Raw genomic sequence first — 19,243 nt, forward strand, 5'->3', positions numbered from 1 at the left:
AGACGACCAGCGGACAAATCCACAAAGATGGGAAGAAACCAGCGCAAAAAGGAGGAAAACACCCGAAACCAGAACACATCGCCTCCTAGAAAGGACCAAGACTCCTCACCAGCAAGGGAACAAAGCTGGACGGAGAATGACTGTGACGAAATGACGGAATTAGACTTCAGAAGATGGATAATGAGAAACTTTTGTGAGCTAAAAGATCATGTATTAAATCAATGCAAAGAAACTAAGAACCTTGAAAAAAGATTTGAAAAAAGATTCGAGGAAATGATAACAAGAATGGATACCTTAGAGAGGAATATGAATGAATTAAAGGAGCTGAAAAACACAATACGAGAACTTCGCGAAGCAAACGCAAGTTTCAATAGCCGAATTGACCAAGCAGAAGAAAGAATATCTGAAGTCGAAGACCAACTCAATGAAATAAAACGAGAAACCAAGATCAGAGAAAAAAGCGCAAAAAGGAATGAACAAAGTCTCCAAGAAATGTGGGACTATGTGAAAAGACCTAACCTACGTTTGATAGGTGTACCAGAAGGGGACGAAGAGAATGAATCCCAGCTGGAAAATACTCTTCAGGACATCATCCAGGAAAATTTCCCCCACCTAGCAAGGCAAGCCAACACTCAATTGCAGGAAATACAGAGAACACCACAAAGATATTCCGCAAGAAGAGCAACCCCAAGGCACATAATCGTCAGATTCAACAGGGTTGAAATAAAGGAGAGAATACTAAGGGCAGCCAGAGAGAAAGGTCGGGTCACCCACAAAGGGAAGCCCATCAGACTCACAGCAGATCTCTCGGCAGAAACACTACAAGCCAGAAGAGAGTGGGGGCCAATATTCAACATTCTTAAAGAAAAGAACTTTCAACCCAGAATTTCATATCCAGCCAAACTGAGCTTCAGAAGTGAAGGAAGAATAAAATCCTTTGCGAACAAGCAAGTACTCAGAGATTTTGTCACCACCAGGCCTGCTTTACAAGAGCTCCTAAAAGACGCACTACACATAGAAAGGATCAATCAGTACCAGCCATTCCAAAATCACACTGAATGCTAAAGAGCTTCAACATAATGAAGAATCTACAACAACTAACAGGCAAAACAGCCACTTAGAATCAAAATGGCAGTATCAAATTCACACATAACAATATTAACCCTAAATGTAAATGGACTAAATGCACCAATCAAAAGACACAGACTGGCAAATTGGATAAAAATCCAAAACCCATCAGTGTGCTGTATCCAGGAAACCCATCTCACATGCAAGGATACACAAAGGCTCAAAATAAAGGGATGGAGGAAGATTTACCAAGCTAATGGAAAGCAAAAAAAAGCAGGAGTTGCAATTCTCATCTCTGATAAAATAGACTTTAAAGCAACAAAGATCAAAAGAGACAAAGAAGGCCAATACATAATGGTAAAAGGATCGATACAACAAGAAGAGCTAACGATCCTAAACATATATGGACCCAACACAGGAGCACCCAGATACATAAGGCAAGTTCTTAATGACTTACAGAAGGACTTAGACTCCCACACAATAATAGTGGGAGACTTTAACACTCCACTGTCAATACTAGACAGATCAACCAGACAGAAAATCAACAAGGATACCCAGGGCTTGAACTCAGACCTGGAGCAAGCAAACCTGGTGGACATTTACAGAACTCTCCACCCCAAATCCATAGAATACACATTCTTCTCAGCACCACATCACACCTACTCTAAAATTGACCACATAATTGGAAGTAAAGCACTGCTCAACAAATGCAAAACAACTGAAATCATAACAAACAGCCTCTCAGACCATAGTGCAATCAAGTTAGAACTCAGAATTCAGAAACCGACCCAGAACTGCACAGCTTCATGGAAACTGAACAACTGGCTCTTGAATGTTGACTGGGTAAACAACGAAATGAAGGCAGAAATAAAGAAGTTCTTCGAAACCAATGAGAATGAAGACACAACGTGCCAGAACCCCTGGGACACATTTAAAGCAGTCTCTAGAGGAAAGTATATAGCAATAAGTGCCCATATGAGGAGAATGGAGAGATCCAAAATTGACACCCTATCGTCAAAATTGAAAGAGCTAGAGGAGCAAGATCAAAAAAACTCAAAACCCAGCAGAAGACAAGAAATTACTAAGATCAGAGCTGAGCTGAAGGAGATTGAGACACGAAAAACCCTTCAAAAAATCAAAAAATCCAAGAGCTGGTTTTTTGAAAAGATCAACAAAATAGACAGACCACTAGCCAGATTGATTAAAAATAAAAGAGAGAACAACCAAATAGATGCAATAAAAAATGATAAAGGGGAAATCACCACAGATTCCACAGAAATTCAAACCATCATCAGAGAATATTACAAACAACTATATGCACATAAACTAGTAAACCTGGAAGAAATGGATAAATTCCTGGACTCCTGTGTCCTCCCAAGCCTAAACCAGGAGGAAGCTGAAACTGTGAATAGACCAATAACAAGGTCTGAAGTTGAGGCAGCAATTAAGAGCCTACCTCACAAAAAAAGCCCAGGTCCAGATGGGTTCACAGCCGAATTCTACCAGACACACAAGGAGGAGCTGGTACCATTCCTTCTAAAACTATTTCAAACAATCCAAAAAGAGGGAATCCTTCCCAAATCATTTTATGAGACCAACATCATCCTGATACCAAAACCCGGCAGAGACCCAACGAGAAAAGAAAACTTCAGGCCAATATCCATGATGAACATAGATGCAAAAATCTTCAATAAAATATTGGCAAGCCAATTGCAACAGCAAATCAAAAAACTTATTCATCATGATCAAGTAGGATTCATCCCAGGGATGCAAGGCTGGTTCAACATACGCAAGTCTATCAACGTAATTCACCACATAAACAGAACCAAAAACAAAAACCACATGATTATCTCAATTGACGCAGAGAAGGCATTTGACAAAATTCAACAGCCCTTTATGCTAAAAACCCTCAATAAACTCGGTATCGATGGAACGTATCTCAAAGTAATAAAAGCTATTTATGACAAACCAACAGCCAATATCATACTGAATGGGCAAAAACTGGAAGCATTCCCTTTGAAATCTGGTACTAGACAAGGATGCCCTCTCTCACCACTCCTATTCAATATAGTACTGGAAGTTCTAGCCAGAGCAATCAGGCAAGAAAAAGAAATAAAGGGTATTCAAATAGGAAAGGTGGAAGCCAAATTGTCTCTATTTGCAGACGACATGATAGTATACCTAGAAGACCCCATCGCCTCAGCCCAAAAACTCCTGAAACTGATAAACAACTTCAGCAAAGTCTCAGGATATAAAATCAATGTGCAAAAATCACAAGCATTCGTCTACACCAATAGCAGACTTAAATAAAGCCAAATCAAGAGTGAACTGCCATTCGCAATTGCTACAAAAAGAATAAAATACCTTGGAATACAACTCACAAGGAACGTAAGGGACCTCTTCAAGGAGAACTACAAACCACTGCTCAACGAAATCAGAGAGGACACAAACAGATGGAGAAACATTCCATGTTCATGGTTAGGAAGAATTAATATCGTGAAAATGGCTATACTGCCCAAAGTAATTTACAGAATCAACGCTATCCCCATCAAGCTACCATTGACTTTCTTCACAGAACTGGAAAAAACCACCATGAACTTCATATGGAACCAAAAGAGAGCCCGCATAGCCAAGTCAATTCTAAGCAAAAAGAACACAACGGGGGGCATCACACTACCGGATTTCAAACTATACTACAAGGCTACAGTAATCAAAACAGCATGGTACTGGTACCAAAACAGAGATATAGACCAGTGGAACAAAACAGAGGCACCGGAGGCAACACAACATACATACAACTATACAATCTTTGATAAACCTGACAAAAACAAGCAATGGGGCAAGGATTCCATGTTTAACAAATGGTGTTGGGAAAACTGGCTAGCCATGTGCAGAAAGCAGAAACTGGACCCCTTCCTGACACCTTACACTAAAATTAACTCCAGATGGATTAAAGACTTAAACATAAGACCTGGCACCATAAAAACCCTAAAAGGAAATCTAGGCAAAACTATCCAGGACATAGGAGTAGGCAAGGACTTCATGAACAAAACACCAAGAGCATTGGCAACAAAAGCCAAAATAGACAAATGGGACCTAATGAAACTCCACAGCTTCTGCACGGCAAAAGAAACAGTCACTAGAGTGGATCGGCAACCAACAGAATGGGAAAATATTTTCGCAGTCTACCCATCTGACAAAGGGCTGATATCCAGAATTTACAAACAACTCAAGCAGATTTACAGGAAAAAAACAAACAAGCCCATTCAAAAGTGGGCAAAGGATATGAACAGATACTTTACGAAAGAAGACATATATGAGGCCAACAATCATATGAAAAAATGCTCATCATCACTGGTCATCAGAGAGATGCAAATCAAAACCACATTGAGATACCATCTCACGCCAGTTAGAATGGCGATCATTAAAAAATCTGGAGACAACAGATGCTGGAGAGGATGTGGAGAAAAAGGAACACTTTTACACTGTTGGTGGGAGTGTAAATTAGTTCAACCATTGTGGAAGACAGTGTGGCGATTCCTCAAGGCCTTAGAAATAGAAATTCCATTTGACCCAGCAATCCCATTACTGGGTATATATCCAAAAGACTATAAATCGTTCTACTATAAGGACACATGTACACGAATGTTCATTGCAGCACTGTTTACAATAGCAAAGACCTGGAATCAACCCAAATGCCCATTGATAATAGACTGGATTGGAAAAATGTGGCACATATACACCATGGAATATTATGCAGCAATCAGAAATGATGAGTTCGTGTCGTTTGTAGGGACATGGATGAATCTGGAAAACATCATCCTCAGCAAACTGACACAAGAACAGAAAATGAAACACCGCATATTCTCACTCATAGGTGGGTGATGAAAAATGAGAACACATGGACACAGAAAGGGGAGTACTAAACACTGGGGTCTATTGGGGGGAAAAGGGGAGGGCCAGTGGGAGGGGGAGGTGGGGAGGGATAGCCTGGGGAGAAATGCCAAATGTGGGTGAAGGGGAGAAGAAAAGCAAAGCACACTGCCATGTGTGTACCTACGCAACTGTCTTGCATGCTCTGCTCATGTACCCCAAAACCTATAATCCAATAAAAAATTAAAAAAAAAAAATTACAAACGGGACACAGCCGTCATCACTTACCTGTATTACTACCATATCTAAGAATCATCATTCCAAAAGAAAACATGTTATGCATTTTCTAGTAACAATCTAGCTAACTTTTGTCATCTGTTTTCTAGAGATAGATATACCTAGAGCAAGACTATGAGGACTCCCAGAAAATGTGTTGTTAACTAGAACAGGTTTTGGATAAAAAGAGAAGAGAACATTTCCTACAGAAAACGTTAAAAATTTTTAAGAAAGGGAATTGATGAATAAAAGGGGAAACATGTAATAATGGGTGGAAATTTGAAGAAGAAAATGATAGGATCTGGCTAAAAAGTGAATTGAGGCCAGGCATGGTGGCTCACACCTGTAATATCAGCACTTTGGGAGACTGAGGCGGGTCAATCACCTGAGATCAGGACTTCAAGACCAGCCTGGTCAACATGGCAAAAACCCCGTCTCTACTAAAAATACAAAAAATTAGCTGGGCGTGGTGGCACGTGCCTGTAATCCCAACTACTCAGGAGGCTGATGCAGGAGAATCGCATGAGATTGCGCCACTGCACTTCAGCTTGGGTGACAGAGCGAGAATCCATCTCACACACAAAAAAAGTGCATTGAAACTGTATTCTAGTCTACTAATGAAATAGTTCAGACTGGAAGTTAACCAATGGGAAACTATTTAAATGTCCATTAACAGAAAGATGGATAAACAAATTGTGATTATTCATACAATGGAATCCTATTTAGCAATAGAAAGAAATACACTCCTATTATATACAATTTTGGATGAATCTTATCTTATCATTATGGTGAGTTTAAAAAGCCAAACACAAAAGAAAGTATACAATATGATTCCATTTATATAAAGTTCAAGAACAGGCAAAAATAACCAATGGTTATTCAGAACAGGGATGTCTATGAAGGGATTGTTAGGAAGAAGGTGGGTATAAGGGAACTTTCCAAGTTATTTGGATAATAGTAATATGGACGTATATGTTTTTCAAAGATCACAAAACTGTACACTTAAGAACTGTGCCTTTAAATGAATTAAATTGTACCTCAAAAAAGTAAGTTAACACACCAATGTATAGATCATGCTTTGAAAGAATCTATGTGTCACTGGTTTAACCCAAGATACTTGTTTCTTTCCAACTGAAATGGTTGAAGTAAGACTGTCACCACCTGCAGTGAAAAAGATTTATTTCTCCAGCAAAAACCATTCTGAATCCACCCACTACTCCCCATCTCCACTCCTCCAGTCAGGTACACTAGGAGCCTCCCTTTTGGACTCCTTGCTTCCAGTCCTGCCCTGCTACAGTCTTCTCTCCAAACAGCAGCTATACCAGTCAGAGCATATCATTCCCATACTTACACCTTCCCTTCACATTTAGGAAGAGATCCAAGCTCTTTTCTCTATCCTACAAAGCCCTACAGAACTGGTCCTGCCCTTCTCACCAGCTACTCTGCCGCTTATTACTGTGTTCTAGCTACTCCGCCCATCTTTCAGTTCAAAAGCACCAAACTCTTTCCTGACTCTAGACACTCACACAGCCTGTTTCTTCTGCCCAGAAAGCTCTTCCCCCATCCTCTTCAACGAATTAACTCTCCCACATTCTGCAAATCTGCTGAAATGTTATTATTTCTTCAGAGAGGCCATCCCGGATTCTCCAGTCTGTTCAGGTCTCCTTTTATTCATTCTTTCAGTACACTCTATTCTTCTCTTTCACAGAACATATAATCGTTTATAGTTATATATTTCTTAGTGTGTTCATTTGTTTATTGTATGTGTTCCCTACTAGAATGCTGTTTCTCCAGAGTCTAGCACTTATTTACAAATAGATATTTGGTGAATGGCTGAACGAATGAATGCACTCATCCTAGTAACTAGCTTGAAAGGGTTTTATTTGGGATGATTATAAAGGCTGGCCTAATGAGTAAGAAAAGGGAATATTAGTGGAGAATGTATGTTCTACTGGACAGAGCAGAAAGAAGAGCAACAGTGCAACAGTGAAGGGCATCTGTTGTTTTAATGAGTGACCCAGGCAATTTTGAGGCCAGTGGTCCTCAAATGTAACTCATTCTTTTTGATTCATTCCACACATACTTGATTAGCTCTGTGTGTTGGGGAGACGGCAGGGAACAAGATAGTTCCTGCCTTCGTGGAGTTCACATTCTAGTGTGGAGGGCAAGAGAAAATAAACAAAATAGGCAAAGTGCCACATAACGTCCACAGTGTAGTGATAATCCAGGGCTCCATCTGTAGCAGTAGCTCTGCCTACTCCATCTCCACCTCCACACTTAAAGGCCTAGCAAGTACCAACAAGTATCATCCTGGCCTGATCACTTTGCTTCTCTCTGCTTTCTTGCTATTTTAGAGTGAATTCTGATCATGTTGCTACTCTTTCTATTTTCACTGTGGTTTCCCAACTATAACTGTACAATAGAATTGTTTAAGGCAGTTTAAAAAATACTGATACGCTGGGCTGCCCTCCCCCAGAGATTCCGATTTAGTTGTTCTGGCGCGTGGTCTGGGCACGCAAGTGTTTTAAAGTTCCCAAGGCGATTCTTATGTATAGCCAATGTTGATGCTGTATCAAAAAGAATACTACAAGATATAAGAAAACTTGGACATCTGTAATTTTTAACAAGACCTTGCTCTCAGCTGAAAGCTTCAGCCTTAGCCAGAGGCTCTCACTGTGTGATCCTCTTCCTGAATCTGCTGAGGAGTTTGTTAAATGCAGACTTTTGGATTCTACAGACAGAAGTTTTGATACTTTAGATCTGAAATGAGGCCCATGTTTCTGCATTGAAACAAGCATCCTCCATGGCTCTGAGGCACACTGCAGACTCAGAACCTTGGATACTAGAAATTGGCCACTCCCACCAACTGGGGCTGCAAAGCCCTGTTCTAGATGATGTGATGGAGTACACAGAGAAAGAGTAAATAGAGGACCTCACAGCCTAGTAGGGGAGACAAAAGCTGTGCATGAATAACTGAAAGTCACGGTAAAACTAAAAAGGTACCACGACAGAGGCATTTAGGTAAAATACATGAAATTGCTTATATTTAAATACTTTTAGGGATTGGTAAAAGTTTAATAGGTGGAAATAGCGCTAGAAAGGGTCAGGCCCATACCACCATTCTCATTTCCTGGTCTGGAGCACTGCAACTTAATATTGCCAGGTTGTATTGTTGTTTTTGTTTGTTTGTTCATTTGCTTGTTTGTTTTGTTTATGAGACTGGGTCTCATCTGTTGCCCAGGCTGGAGTGCAGTGGCACCATCTTGGCTCACTGCAACCTCTGCCTCCCAGGTTCAAGCAATTTTGCTGCCTCAGCCTCCTGACTAATTGGGATTACAGACATGTGCCACCATGCCCAGCTAATTTTTGTATTTTTTCTAATTTAGTAGAGACAAGGTCTTGCCATGTTGTCCAGGCTGGTCTTGAACTCCTGACCTCAAGTGATCTGCCCACCTTGGCCTCCCAAAGTGCTGAGATTACAGGCATGAGCCACCATGCCTGGCTGATAGTGCCAGGTTTTAGTGTGGAGGTCAGTTTTTATTTCTCTGGCATGAATGCCCAGGGATGGCACTTATCATGGGTCATATAATTAGTATATGTTTGGTTTTAAAGAAATTTCCAAACTGTTTTTCAGGGGCTATACCATTTTACATTCCCATCAGCAATGTATGAGTGATCTAGTTTCTCTACATCTTCTCCAGCATTTGGTGGTGTTACTATTTTCTTTTGATTTTAGCTATTCCGATAACTGTACTATAATGATACTTCATTACTGTTTTAATTTCATTTTCCTACTGCCTAATGATGTTGAATAATTCTATGGCTTGCATGTGTCCCCTATAGTTTTTGTGTGGAAAAGTTCATCCTAAATGCAACAGTACTGAGAGGTGGGACCTTTAAGAAGTGATGAGGCCCATGAGAGCTCTGCCCTCATGAATGGATCAATGCAGTTACCATGAAAGTAGGTTAGCTGTCATAGGAGTGGATTCCTGATAAAAGGATGAGTTTGGATCCCCTTCCCTCCTCTCTCTCTCACACGTTTTCTTGCCCTTTCACCTTCCACCATGGGATGATGCAGCAACAAAGGCCTCACAAGACACAGCGTCCTCAAACTTTGACTTCCCAAACTCCAGAACTGTACCCTAGAAATTTGTATAATCATTATTTATCAATTGAAAAATAGGCAAAATAAAAAGAAAGAAATCTCTGTTCTTTATAAACCACCCAATCTCAGCTAATCTGCTATAACAGCACAAGAAAAGGCCAAGACAAACATCTTTTTATTGGCTCATTTTCCATTTGTATATTGTCTCCAGTGAAATGTCTGTTCATTTGGTTTTCTCATTTTCTAATTGAATTTTTCACTTTGTTACTGTTGAGTTTTAAAAATTCATTACATATTCTAGACACTTAGTACTGTGTTAGATATGCAGTTTGAGAATATTTTCTTCCAGTCTGTCATGTTTTCACGGGTTCTTCCACAAAGCAGAAGTTTTTCAATTTGATGATGTCCAATTTCTCAATTTTCAAAAATGAATCATGTTTTTGGGGGTCATGAGTTAATTTATGTATATGGTATAAGGTTTAGATCAAGATTAATTTTTTTGACTATGGATATCTAATTACACTATTATCATTTGTTGAAAAAATTATCATTCCTCCATTGAATTGCTTTTGCATCTTTGTAAAACAAATCATTTGTTCTTTCCTCATTAAGTAAGATGGGGAAAGACGTTAGCTGAACAACATACAGCTAACATGGAAGGTTGGTTTTTGTTGTTGTTGTTGTTGTTGTTGATGCTCTTTATCAAGTTGAGGAAATTATCCTCTCTTCCTATTTTTGAGGGTTTAAAAAATCATGAATAGATGTTGGATTTAGTCAAATATTTTTTTTCATTGCTTAATAGAATCATATGGTTTTTCTCCTTTAGACAGTAATTATGGTTGATTACACTGATTGATTTTTAAATACTGAACCAGCTTTGCATCTCTGGAATACACTCCATTGGTTATGGTGTAGAATTGTCACATAGTGCTGAATTCTATTTGCCAATATTTTTTAATATTTTTGTGTCTAAGTTATGACGGATATTGGTCTATAGTGATATTATTTGTTTTTGCACTTTGTCTGGTTTTGCTATCAGGGAAAAGTTGGCCTCATAAACAGAGTTGAAAAAGCATTCCCCTCCCCTTTTCTGGAAGATATGTGGATAATTTGTGTGAATTGTTCATTAAACACTTGGTAAACATCTCCAGTGAGACCACTGGGCCAGGAGATGTATTTTTAGGGAGATTTTAAAGTTCATTAAACACTTGGTAAACATCTCCAGTGAGACCACTGGGCCAGGAGATGTATTTTTAGGGAGATTTTAAAGTACATTAAACACTTGGTAAACATCTCCAGTGAGACCACTGGGCCAGGAGATGTATTTTTAGGGAGATTTTAAAGTACAAATCCAATCTCATTCATAATTGCAGTCCTATTCAAAATCTCTATTTTATATTGATTGAGTTTTGGCAGTTTGTGCTTTTCAAATAATAGATCCACTTTAAGTTCCCAAATATATGCATGTACGGTTGTTTATAGTATTCTTTTATGTTCTTTTAATGGCTACAGAGTCAATAGTAATACCTTGTTTCATTTCTGGTGTTAGTAATTTGTGCCACCTCCTTCCTTCCTTCCTTCCTTCCTTCCTTCCTTCCTTCCTTCCTTCCTTCCTTCCTTCCTTCCTTCCTTCCTTCCTTCCTTTCTTTCTTTCTTTTTCTTTCTTTCTTTCTTTCCTGCTTTCTTTTTTTTTCTTTCTTTACTTCTCTCTCTCTCTCTCTCTCTCTCTCTCTCTCTCTCTCTCTCTCTCTCTCTCTCTCTCTTCTCTCTCTCTCTTTGATGGACTCTTGCTCTGTTGCCCGGGCTAGAGTGCAGTGGTGCAATCTTGGCTCAGTGAAACCTCTGTCTCCCAGGTTCAAGCAATTCTCCTGCTTCAACCTCCTGAATAGCTGGGATTACAGGCGCCCGCCACCACAACTGGCAAATATTTGTATTTTTCGTAGAGATGAGGTTTCACCATCTTGGCCAGGCTGTTCTTGAACTCCTGACCTCTTGATCCACCTGCCTAGGCCTCCCAAAGTGCTGGGATTATAGGCATGAGCCACCGCACCCAGCCCCCTTTTTTTTTTTCTTTTTCAGTATTGTTAGAGATTTGTTAATTTTATATACTTTTTCAAAGAAGCAAGTTTTTGTTCCATTGATTTTCTGTACCTTTTTTTCTATTTTCAATTTCCCTGATTTCTGCTCTTTGTTATTTCTTTCCTTCTCCTTACTGGCTTTGTTTTGCCCTTCCTCCTCTAGACCCTTAAGGTGGAAGCTTAGACTATCGATTTGATCCTTTGTTCTAATGTAAGCATTTAGTACAATACATTTTCTCGTTAACTCTACTTCAGTGGGGTCCTATAAATTATACCATATGGTATTTTCATTTTAATTTAGTTCAATATATTTTTTATTTCCCTGAGACTTCTTCTTTGATACATGGATTACTTAGAAATGTGTTCTGTAGTTTCCAAATGTTTGGAAATTTTCCTGTTATCTTTCTCCTACTAATTTCTGGTTAGATCTTATTGTGGCAGAGAATAAACTCTGAACACTTTTAATTCTTTTAAATTTGTTGAGGTTTGTTTCATGGCCTAGAGTAGAGTCTATCTTGGTATTATGTTCCATGGGTGCTTGAAAAGAACGTGCATTTCCCTGTTTTTGGATAGAGTATTCTATAAATGTTGATAAGATTCTTTTGGTTGGTGGTGTTGTCGGGCTCTTCTACGTCTTTGCTGATGCTCTGCATGATCATTCTGCCACTTGCTGAGAAAGGGGTGTTCAGATCTCAGCTACAGCTGCGGACCTAATTTCCCTTCAATTCTATCAGTTTTTGGCTCACTAATTTTTCAACTCTGCAGTTCGGTGCATACACATTTAGGATTCTTAGTGGATTGTATTTCTTTCGTGTTTCTCAACTCTAAAATTTCAATTTCATTTTCTCTTTACATCTTTCATTTCTTTTCTGATCTTTTCTATTATTTTAACTTTTAATTTAGGTTCGGGGTACATGTGCAGGTCTGTTATATAGGTAAATTGCGTATCACAGGAGTTTGGTGTACAGATTATTTTGTCACCCAGGTAATGAGCATAGTACCCAATAGGTAGTTTTTTTAATCCCCTCCCTCCTTACATCCTCCACTCTCATGTAGGCCAAAGTGTCTGTTGTTTCCTTATTTGTGTCCGTGTGTTCTCAATGTTTAGTACCCACTTATAAGTGAGAACACACATTATTTGGTTTTCTGTTCCTGCAGTAGTTCACTTAGGATAATAGCCTCCATCTCCACCTTTGTTGCTGTGAAGGACATGGTCTTCCTCTTTTGTATGACTGCATGGTATTCCATGTTGTATGTATGTATTTATTTATTTTAGAGACAGGGTCTTGCTCTGTTACCCAGGCTGGAGTGCATTGATGTGATCATGGCTCACTGCAGCCTTGAACTCCTGGGCTCAGGCAATCCTCCCACTTCCGCCTCCCAAGTATCTTGGACAACAGGCTTACACCTGGTTTTCAATAAAAAAACAGCTAATTTTTCAATAAAACATTTTGTAGAGACAGAGTCTCGCTATATTGCCCAGGCTGGTTTTGAACTCCTGGGCTCAAGCAATTCTCCCACCTTAGCCTCTCAAAGTGCTAGTATTACAGACGTGAGCCACTATGCCTGGCCCTTCTAGAATCATTTTTATAATGACCCCGTTAAAATATTTTTTGACTAATCCTAACATCTCTGTCATTGACAATAGTTGGCATCTACTAATTATCTTTCTCCATTGTTAGAGATCTTCCTGGTTCTTTGCATAGCAAGTAAGTTTTTATTGAATCTTGGACATTTTTATATTATGTCAGAGACTTTGGCTCTTAAACCTTTGGTTTTAGCTGGTTTCCTATAGCACCGTTTTAGCAGGGAAAAGGGAGACACTGCCTTCTTACTGACAGATGGAAGAAGTCCAGGCTCACCAGTTGGGCTCCACTGATACCTGTGGAAGCTGAAGGGGTCATTACTGCTGGGAAGCATTGGTAGTTCTGGCTTCTCATACGTCTCCTTTATACCTAACTGTCTGGGAGGGGTTACAATGCCTTAATACAGCTTTTCATCTGGAGTCACTGACACAAGGCAGGTATGGGAGTATGCAGTGGATTATTTTCTACGGGGTGTGATGAAGTCCTGACTCTCCACTAGGCCTCCTCTGCCACCACCCTAGAAGGTGCCCTGGAGCACCTTGTTAAGCCTGTTAGGGATGAAAGTCTAGGTACCCCAGTAGGAATTTACTTGCACGGATGCATTATGTCACAGTATTTTCTGTGGGGTTTGGCTGGAGTAGAGCGGTTATTACCTAAAAGTTTCCACTCTTGCTAGATTGCCCCTTTCCTTGGCCTCCAGCTAAAGAGACCAGGGTGTCTTTGGGGCTTTTTTGTCTACACCTTTTGGAACTTGGAGTTACCAGTTTCCCTAGTACTCAGTCTGGGATATGTGAGGCAAAAAGGAAACTGAAAGAAATCACTACCATGCAGTGCCATAGGTCCAAGGTTCCTACCCCATTTGCCACCTTTTTTTCACTTTTCAATGTCTTATGTTTTTATTATTATTTTTTGAGACAGGCTCTCACTCTGCCTCTTTAGGCTGACGTGCATTGGCATGATCACATCTCACTGCAGTCTCAACCTCTGAGACTCAAGCGATCCTCCTACCTCAGCCTCCCACATAGCTAGGACTACAGGCATGTGCCATCACAACCAGCTGATTTTTTTGGAGAGAGGAGATCTCACTGTGTTGCCCAGGCTGGTCTCAAACTCCCGGACTCAAGTGATCCTCTCACCTTGGCCTTCCAAAGTGCTGGGATTACAGGGGTGAGCTGCCATGCCCAGCTTGTTCTATTTTTTAAAGTTCAAAGTTTTTAGCTGTACTTAGTGGGAAGAATAGTGTGTGTGTGTGTGTGTGTGTGTGTGTGTGTGTGTGGTGGGGGAAATATCTACTCTATCTTTCTATAAATGGAAGTCTCCAAATTTATTTTGATATTCAGAAATTGGGGAATTTTAAGATATTAATATGATGCCCAATGGCTCTCAAATGAGTGTGCATTAGAATTTCCTGGAGGACTTGTTTAAACAGATTTCTGGGCTCATATCCCAGATATTCTGATTGAGCAAACGTGGGTGGGGGTTGGGAGTTTGTATTTCTAACAAATCCTATCCAATACTGCTGGTTTAAGGATCACATTTTTAGACTACTGCCTTAAGATATCTAGCTCAATGATTCTCAACTTTGGCTGCTTGTTAGAATCATTTGGTAAGCTTATTATTATTATTTTAAAGAATGTCCAAACACCACCTATTCTTGCCCTCCAGATATTTTGATTCTGTTGGTGTGGAGTGAGACCTGGGAATTCTTTAGTTTTAAAAGTTTCCCAGACATGAATGCTCACAGCAGAGTTATTTATAATAGCTAAAAAGTGGAAATAACCTAAATACCCATCAACTAATGAATAGATAATAAAAATGTGTTATATTTATACAATGGAATAATACTTAACCATAAAAAGAAATGAAATACTATGCACGCTACAACATGAATGAACCTTGACAGCATTATGTGAAGTAAAAGGAGTCACTCATGAAAGGTAACATATTATATGATTCCGCGTACATGAAATGTCTAGAATAGGCAAATCCATAGATCCCAAACTAGTGGTTTTCAGAGCTGGTAGTGTTGTGGCAGGGGTTTCTGTGGTTTGAATGTCTTCTCTAAAACTCATGTTGAAACTTAACGTCAAAGTGGCAGTATTGAGAAATGGGGCCTTTCAGAGGCAATTGGATCATGAGGGCCCTCCCATCATGAATGGATTAATACAATAATGGATTAAATAGTTAGTGGATTAATGGGTTATCATGGGAGTGAGACTAGTGGCTTGCTTTATTTATTTATCTATTTATTTATTTATAGAAACAGGGTCTCTGTCATCCTGGCTGGAGGGCAGCGATGGGATCAGAGCTCACTGCAGCCTCCAATTCCTGGGCTCAAGTAATCCTTCTTTCTTAGCCTTCCAAGTAGCCAGGACTACCAGTGCATGTCGCCATGTCCGGCTCAGCTTTTTATTTTTTGTAGAGATGGGGTCTCCCTATGTTGCCCAGGCAGATCTTGAACTCCTGGTTTCAGTGATCATCCAACCTCGGTCTCCCAAAGTGCTTGGATTACAGATGTGAGCCACTGGGCCCAGCCAAGAATAGTGGCTTTATGAGAAGAGGAAGAGAGATTTGAGCAAGCATGCTCAGCCACCTTGTCATGTTAGGACTCTAAAAAGTGCCCACCAGCAAGAAGGCTCTCACCAGATGCAGCCCCTCAACGTTGGGCTTCTCAGTCTCCATAGCTGCAAGAAATGAATTGTTTTTTTTTTTTTTTTAAATAAATTACCTAGTTTCAGGTATTCTGTTATAAGCAACAGAAAACGGACTAAGAGGGGGGAAACAGAAAGTGACTCCTAGTGGCTATAGAGTGGTTTCCTTTTGGAGATGAAGAAGTGTCCTGGACTTAGAGAGTGTGCTGGCCATATGACCTTGTGAATATACTAGACACCATTGAATTGTATTCTTCAGCAAGATGAATTTTATGGTATGTGAATTTTATTGCAATAAAAAAAATCCCTCCCAGGTGATATCCAGCATACTCCAGTAACTGAAACAACGCAGCATTATACCTCACAAGAAGTTGGAAATGCTGGCCGGAACGATTGAGATTTTTTAAGTCCATGCTAAGATTTGTATTTATTTCTGTAAGCCAATGTTTTCTAAACTTTTCTGAGCAGAAGAATCACCTGAGAACTTGTTAAAAATACAGAGTTCTAATCTGTTTTTTTAAATTAAACAATATCTAGAGTGATTTTGTTGGTGGTTCGTTTTTTATTAATTTCAATAACTTTAGAGCTACATGTGGGTTTTGGTTACATGAGTGACTTGCATAGTGGTGAGGTCTGAAATTTTAGTGCACAGACCTAAGTAGTGTACATTTGTACCCAATATGTAGTTTTTTATCCCTCTTCCACCTTTCACCGTCCTCTCTTCTGAGTCGCCAATGTCCATTATACCATTCTGTACATCTTTGTGTACCCATAGCTTAGCTCCCACTTGTAAGTGGCAACATACAGTATTTTGGTTTTTCATTTCTGAGTTACTTCACTTAGAATAATGGTCTCCAATTCCATCCAAGTTACTGCAAAAGACATTATTTTACTATTTTTACGGCTGAGTAGTATTCCGTATATACTCAGTACATCCCATATTTTATTTATCCACTCATGGTTTATGGGCACTTAGGTCGGTTTTATGTGTTTGCAATTGTGAATTCTGCTACAATAAATGTATGTGTGCAGATGTCTTTTTCATAGAATGACTTCTTTTCCTTTGAATAGATACCCAGTAGTGGGATTGTTGGATTGAATGCATGGTAGGTCTACTTTCAGTTCTTTGCGAAATCTCCATTTTATTTCCTGGAGTGATTTTGATGTTCAAGCAAATTTGGGAAATAGCCTTAAATGATGAGAAGCCGAGGAAATCTTTTTATCTTTTAATTGAATATTGTTATTTTTTCAAATATCTCATTGTTTTGGTAGTTTATTAGACTAGAGTTAATTTAACCAGAATTTTAGTTTATTACACATGTTTGTCAAGGAGCACTTAAGTGTATTTCTGCTGTGTTAAACATTGGGAAAAGGTTTGTGTATTTGTAAAGTCCATTCGATTTTAAGTCTAATTATGTATGTGCAGTTAGTTCCCACAGTTAACAGATGTGAATTCGTGCCAACTGCAGATTTCTAACTGCTTTCTCATCATTTCTCCCATCTTGTTCCTTCTTCCTTTTATCTATATGTAGCACATTTCTAACATTTACAACATTTATGCAATGCTTTTCAAAATGGAAAATCTCCCTTCTGACAGCTTTTTAAAAAATTCAAACAACAAAGAAAAAAAAAATTAAAGTTATTCACACACTCTTGTACTTCCTAGAAATAACTTCTGTGGTGTATATACTTCCAGATATTTTTTGCGTATATACAAAAATGGAATCACACTATACCTTCTGTCTTCTTTAGTTAATATGTTGAACATCTTTTTGTATCAACACTTTAAATATCTACCTCGTCTATTTTAATGATTGCATGGTATCATATTGCATGTATACAGGTGTCCCTTGGTATCCCTCTCACAGGGGACTGGTTCAAGGACCCCGTCAGATACCTAAGTTGGGGGATGTTCAAGTACCTTATATAAAATGGCAGTATTTGCATATCATCCACACACATCCTCCCATATACTTTAAATCATCTGTAGATTACTTACAATAATGAACACAATGTAAATGCTATGTTAATAATTGCTATACTATATTGTTTTAAAACTTGCATTATTTTTATTATTGATTCTTATTTTTAAAATATTCTCCATTTGTGGTTGGTTGAATCAGCTGATGTGGAACTCATGGAAATGGATAGCCAATTGTATATTATAACTTATATAATCAGTATCCTTTTGAAAGCCTTAAATGATGGTCCAATACCATACAACTTTTTGAATGAATGAAGTGGATCTGCATGTGCTGTCATAAAAAGATATCCAGGAAGTAACATTAGGTTAAAAGAAAACTCTAAACTAAATTGCAGAACAATATGTGAGCTATGGTCCTATTTTTGCAAAAATGTTTGTGACATGTATGTATATAGACATAGACATACATACCTAGGATACACACATTCTAGCACTTAGAAAAATGTCTGGAATTAACATTTCAAAAGTTAACAGTAATTACCTCTGATGAGTGAGACATTTACTTTTTTGGGTACACATCTGTGTTATCACAAATCTGAACTTGTTACAATGAACAAGTGAAGCATTACTTCTGTAGATATATATATATATATATGTTTAGAATATATACATTTGGAATAGATATCTGAAATTCCATTGGAAGTTGTGTTTTTGTGAAAGTTGACAGTTTTAGAGCAGGAGTATAAGAACAATTAGGGCTGGGCCTTAGTTTAATCTGGAGAAAGGCAAGTATCAAGGACAAGGATAAATGGCAGAGACACTGTAGAAAGGAAAAACTATAGGACCCGACAACTAATTCTATGTAACTGCAGAGATAAGGGTGAGTTTAAAAAAAGCTCAGTCACTGAAAGAACCCTGGAGAAGCATTAACCTGAGTAGGGAAGCCAGAGGAGCTGATTTTAAAGGGGATTCATAACTTCAGAGCCAAGAAAAATGTATTAGTTGACTACAAAATAAGTTGCCCCCAAACTTAGTGGTTTAAAACAACAGTAATCGTTTATTATGTATATGGCTTCTGTGGATCAAGAATTCCGACTTAGGATCAGCAAGGAAAAGTTGTTTCTGCTTCATGATGTCTGTGTCCTAAGCTGGAAGATCCAAAAGCTGAGAGCCAGAATCATCCGATGGCTCTTTCACTCACATATCTCAAAACTGATGTCAGGCTGGTGACTGGTGTCAGCTGGAAGCCTAACTGGGACTGTCAGCCAGAACACTAACATGGAGCCTCTTCATGTGGCCTGGCTTCCTCACAACATAGTGGCTGGGTTCCAAAAGAGAGCATTGAGACAGAGAGGAAAAAGAGAGAGAAAGAGATCCAGATGGAAGCCATATTTCCTTTTAGAAGCTTGCCTTGGACATCACACAGCATTGCTGCCGCCCTACACCACTGACCAGCCTGGTTATAAGCCCCCTTCCCCACATTTAAGAGTGGGAAACACAGATCCATCCTCCTAGTGGGAAGAGTGTTAATCACATTACATTGTAAGGGAATGTGGGGTGGGATAAATGTATAGGTATGGCCATCTTTTAAAAATGAATCTGTCACACCGCATTGTACATTAAGGGGAATTAAACTATTCATGGCTTAATGAATTATCACTATGAGAAAGATAGGCATTTAG

Source organism: Callithrix jacchus, chromosome X (assembly GCF_049354715.1).
Source record: "Callithrix jacchus isolate 240 chromosome X, calJac240_pri, whole genome shotgun sequence".
NCBI classification, from domain to species: Eukaryota; Metazoa; Chordata; class Mammalia; order Primates; family Cebidae; genus Callithrix; species Callithrix jacchus.